We start from the raw sequence: 6,000 nt of genomic DNA on the forward strand, positions 1-6,000 counted from the left end.
GCATGCCAACCTGATTGGAGTCCTGACACAGTGATTAGAGCCTTAATTATAAGGAGGAGAGGCATCAAGTCTCCTCATCTGGGCTTATCCCTGTTCAGACTCCTGGCTGCAGCTGCCATGGGCGTGGCACTGAACGTTCTGGACGGCAAGATGGCCCTTCAATGGCTGGGGCTGAACCACGCCCGGTGGGAGGACACATCCCTCCTGCCATGGAAGATTTTTTTTTTTCCTGCTTGGGACTGGTCTTCGTTTTTTTCACCTTCACAAACGAATCTGGAGAGGACAGGAATTTGTCCTCCCAGAGCTAGAGGAAGTCACCCTGCTTTTAAGGCAGCTTCTAAATCATTCAGAAAAGCATTTGCCTCTCCCCACTTTGGCAAAGGCCTTGCTTCTCCCCTCCCCCCTTCCCTCCTTTTGGAGTGTTCACTTAATTATGAATTAGCTCCATGAGGCTGGCCTACCTGACATGACCTTCACTGCACCTCCAGTGCCAAGAACCCGACAGAGAACTGACGCTTGGTATTCTGCCATTGTATGAATGTGACGCTGTGACACAGAGACGGATCAGACATCCCTCCTGCCTGTGCAGGGGGGCAGAGACAATGCGAGGAACAGTGAGAACACAGTGAGGCAAGAACAACGTGAGAGGCGAGCACAATGTGACAAGGGAGCCCGAGGAGACGGCCAAGCTGGCTCTTAAAGGTTGTAGGAGTTTTCTAGGTGGGAGACAGGGGAAAGGCATTCCAGGTAGAGGGAAGGGCTTGGGCAAAGGCGAGAAGGAAGCACGAAGGACCGTGATGTGTTCGGGGAATTGGAAAATGTTCGGAGTGGCTGGAGCGTAGGGGTGAGGAGGCTGGAGGGTCTGGTCTTGCGGGCAGGGCTGCCGGGTATGATTGTGCAGGCTGTTGGCTTTATAAGCACACCCTACCGAGGGGGCGAGGGGCTGAAATACAGCTCTGACTCCCCTCGGCAAGCGCATGCTTGTAGCTACGTCCTCCCAGAGGAGGCTGTACTTCTAATTTACGCAACGGCTCCTTGGGGCCGCCCGTGTCTCCGTGGAGGGCCTTGCAGATCTTGCTAAGGGGGTGCCCCCATCTAGGGCAGTGATTCTCAAACTGTGTGCATCAGAATCACTGGGAGGGCTTGTTAAAACAGAGATTGCTGGGCCCTACCCTTAGGGTTTCTGATTCAGTAGGCCTGGGGTAAGGCCTGCTAATGTGCATTTCTTGTATGTTCCAAGTGATGCCGATACTGCTGGCCCAGGAACCACACTCGAAGAATTACTGATCTGGGAAGCAGGAAGCTGTTGGAAAGGGTTAGGCTGGAGAAGCAGGGCCAGGGACTCAGGTGCGAAGGATCTGTTTTCTGGGATTAGGATTTCTGATATCCCCTGTGAACCAGTGAGGGCAGCTGAATATATAAAGGACAAATGGATACACAATATTTCCCCTCTTGTCCTGCCTGGTGCAGTTTCATGGCTCTATTCACTCAAGTAGATTTCTACCCAAGAGCCCTCCTGTTTAAGGAGGTTTTACCCACAGATGATTTAAGGAATGGCCACATCATTACAAGAAGCTCACCCCTAGAGCTTTTATATAGTGAGCTCCCAAATGATTTAAATATTTGTTTACACTTTTTAAATTATTCCCTGGAGAAGCTAGGAACTGGAGAAACCTACAGCCATGAACTGAAAGATGAGTCATACCTGGTAAAAAAGGTGCTTTGGAAATTATCTTATATAAACTTTAAAACTGTGTGCGGGGGGAGGGGGAAGAAGGACATGGAACTAGAGTGTCAAGACCTCACACACATTAGTGAACACTTGCTGAGTGAAGACGTGACCAGAGGACTGAGCATGGTGATGGAGAATCCAGGGCCAGTCTGAGTGAGGGAGTTTGGGCTGACAGGAAGCTGTCAGGTGGCATCGGGCTCTGGGCTGGGTCTGGACTCTTGCCTCGGGAAGCCAGCCTTTCCTGGAGCCCAGTTCTCTTTTGTGTTCCCTGAGCATACTAAAAAGATGTCCTTGTGCACAGAGAGAGAAAGAATGGCGGCCCTTCCTCCCCTGGGAGGCTAGGACCCAGCCTGCCCTCTGGTTGGGGACTGAAGCCAACAGGTGGTGGGAAGGGCGGGAGTCCACCTCTAGTCTCTGGTTGGAATATAATCTCCAGGACAAACTGGCATTAGGATGCGAGTGGAGAGAGTGGGTGCCGGGATCAAGCCATCAACCTGATTATCTTATCTTCTACCTATTTCCAACCTCAGCCGCAGCCTTTCCTGACAACTAGGCAGCACGGGGCCGCAAGATCTTTATTATTCACTCATTTGGGTTTCCCATTAGGGAGCTCATACTGGCCGAAAGGCCACCATCCCCAACCAGCTCAACTGTTTCCAAACTGAGCCTGTCAGCAGAAATGTTGGGAGAAGGAAAGCCCTGTCAAAGGCAGCTGGACTCCGCCCCTAGGTGTCACGGAGCGAAGACGAGGAGAGGATAGCGGGGAGAGTCCACTCAGAGGCTGCAATCTTAATTAAGACAGCTCCAGGGAGCACATTTCCACAATTCCCCATTAAAGAGGTCCTGATGTATGAGCCGTTGTGGGAGCTGCGATTCCCCGAGTCAGCACTGTTCGGTGTTGGAGGCCTCTCAAATCAAAAAGCCAATCCATTTCAATCACCCCGGGTTTGTGAGCACCTGAGATCAGCCCTGCCCTGTGGCAGACACTATGCCTAGAGAGGGACACAGCAGTGGATATGGACGTATCCCAGGGCAAAAGCCTCACTAGACCCTGACCTGGGGAGAGGACCGGGGATTCAGGAGCGCTTGGGGGGTCGGGCCGGTCCAGGTGGGCTCTAGTCCTTTCTGTGATGACAAGGAGGAAGTGTGGGACTGAGGGAAGCTTGCTGGATTTGGAGACGGGAGGTCTGAGTTTCATTCAGTTAGCAAAATTTTGTTGTCTCATGGCAACCTGTCACGAAATAGGGAGTGTTCTGTGAGGCAGAGGAAGTGCATGGTAAAGAGGCTTGCGACAGCTCCCCACATGGCCGCCTATCTCCCCATGTCCTCAGGAGGATGACGGGGGTTCTGTAAAGATGCAGTCAGACCGGGCGCCTGGGTGGCTCAGTTGGTTAAGCGACTGCCTTCAGCTCAGGTCATGATCCTGGAGTCCCGGGATCGAGTCCCGCATCGGCTCCCTGCTCAGCAGGAGTCTGCTTCTCCCTCTGACCCTCTTCCCTCTCGTGCTCTCTATCTCTCATTCTCTCTCTCTCGAATAAAAAAAAAAAAAATCTTTAAAAAAAAAAAAAAGATGCAGTCAGACCATGGAGAAGCCTCGCCTCTGTGGCCCGTGAGGAACGGTGCAAGGTCATCTGGCCGTCATAGAGGAGCTGCTCCTCCACATCATGTGCTGGCAAATGTGGATGAAACAGACAGCAGCTTAGAAAAATGTATTGGACTAAAAATGACTCCGCAAGATTCAGAAAACTTGACTAGACCTGTAACGATTAAATGAACTAGAATGATAATTGATAATGTAATTCAAAGGCTACGAGGCATAGGTTTTTTTATGGGAGGGTTCTAGGAATTCTTCAAAATTTAGAGAATTCTTTCAAAACTAAGTCAGATAATACAAAACGAGAGAAAGCTATCACTTATGAGCTATTTCACAAAAAATTGGACAAGGATAACACAAGAAATAGATCATACGGTTATTCCTCTTATTAACATAGACGTGAAAATCCTAGGTAAACCAGCTGTATTAAGAAAAATAATTCAACCAAATAAGGCTTATCTCTAGAATTCAAAGACAGTTCAACTTTAGAAAATATGTTGGTGTATTACACCTTGTTAATGAATGAAAAGACAAGTCATATGATTTTCTTAACGCAAAAAATTATAAATTATTTATACACCATTTATTATATATATTTTAACATATTATTTTCATTTATCATTAAACTTACTAGAAAATCAGAGCCAGAAGAAAATTGTCATGATCTGGTTTACCCCAAATGCACAAAGACCTGAGAAAGTCCTTGAAGAAGCAGGTTTGGGGGAGGTGGTGGGATACTTCGCCAGACAGCCAGATGTTTTATAAAAACTGTGTGGTCCTGGGTGAGGGACAAATAGACCAATGGAACAAAACAGGGGAAACAGCCCCATGTGCCATTGGGTGTCTTGAAATGCTGCCAATGTGGCGTTATAAATTGGTGAAGGTAAGAAGGGCTATCCAATACACTAGTTATTTATATGGAAAAATAAAATTATATTCCCACCTTTCACCAAATACAAAAATATATCCCAGACAGGCTAAACATCTAAACAGAAAAGCAAAACTAGAAAACTTTGGGAAGAAGATATAAGAGAATATGTTTATGGCAGTGGGTTAGGAAAGAATTTAAGAAATTATGAAAAGCAAAGCCAGAAAAAGATTGACGATGCTGATCATCTGAAAACTGAAAGCCACACACACTGTAAGTCAAATGCAACAACAAAACCTAGATTGGAGAAGATTTTTTTTCTCAGTCCAACGAGAAATAGCACTCAGTATATATAAAGGACTCATTTCAATCAGTAAGAAAAAGAAAAAGCCAAAAAAAATCGAAAAGAACAGGAGCAGGCATGTGACAGGTGAAAAAAAACCCAAAAAACCCAATCAACATAGAGAAAGATGCTCGTGCTCAGTCTCACTGGCAAAAGTCATTAAGCAAATCCCATCAAGTTTTGGAGAGAATGTGGGGAAATAGGGACTCATACACGAATCTGTGGAAGTGCAGATTATTACAGCCACTTCGGGGACCAATTTACAGACTCTGTACAGTTGAAGATGCATATTGTACCAGACAGTGTGCTGGTAGGAGACAGGTGACACACTCAGATTTGATAATTTGAGGCACATTTAATAATGGGACTATTTAGAAACGTATGGACAAGGTACAGGAAAGGCACAAGGAATAGTGCAGTCCCCAGGAGCTAGGGTTAGTGGACCGTACCACCCTCAGGCCTGCAGGAGAAAGCTGAGGGAGCAGTCACTGGAACCTGGGACAGATGGCTGTGAGAAGGCACCTGTGACCTTTACCGGAGGGACCCAGCCAGGCTGCTGCAATCCCACGGAGAGGGGTCTGGGGGAATAAATACCCTGGTCCCACTTTCCTCCCCCTCTCCACCTTTGCAGATGGTTCCCTTCACTGGCCAAACACAGTGGGGAGCAGAAGGCAAGGGAGCCTGCTGATCGGTCCACATAATTCAGCTCCCTGGCATCCAGAGCAGGAATGGAAAGGGTGAAGAGTGGTTATCTGGAAGGGCGAACAGAAGATAAGTAATCACACTCATGCCCTCTGACCAGCTATTGGGCTCCTAGGAACATGCCCTAGAGAAATTCATATGCTTGTGTGCAAGAAGATGTATACAAAGTTGTTTATTACAGCCCTGTTAAAAGAAAAATTGGAAACAACCAAATTGTCTCTCATTAGATTGTTACACAACTGGGTTATATAAACTGTGGTTAATTCATAAAATGAAATGCCATAATACAATTAAAATGGATGACCTAGATAAACATGTATCTGTATCTACAAATCTCAGAAAGATAATGCTGAGCAGAAATATGTTACCAAAAGATACATACAATATGATGATAGTACTTATGTAAAAATTATTCAACCTGTAGCCAATTGTATAAGTTTGTAGTAACTACAAAAATATGAATAGGAAGGAAGCACACCAATTTCAAGATGATGACAGCCTCTGGGGATGGGGAGAGGGGGAAGGGAAGGGGTTCTTTGGCTGTATTTGTATTTTTTTTTCATTTTTAAAGTCAAGATGAAACAAATCTGGCTAAATGTTAACATCTGCTTAGTCTCAGTGGTAGGTATGTGAGTGGGTTATTTACTATTTAGTCTAATTTTATGTATGTTTGAAATATCTCATGATTAACAATTTAAAAACAATAATGAAGGAAAGTGTGAATGATTTGAGAGACATTTAGAAGATAAAAAAGAGCTAAT

Source organism: Zalophus californianus, chromosome 11 (assembly GCF_009762305.2).
Source record: "Zalophus californianus isolate mZalCal1 chromosome 11, mZalCal1.pri.v2, whole genome shotgun sequence".
NCBI classification, from domain to species: Eukaryota; Metazoa; Chordata; class Mammalia; order Carnivora; family Otariidae; genus Zalophus; species Zalophus californianus.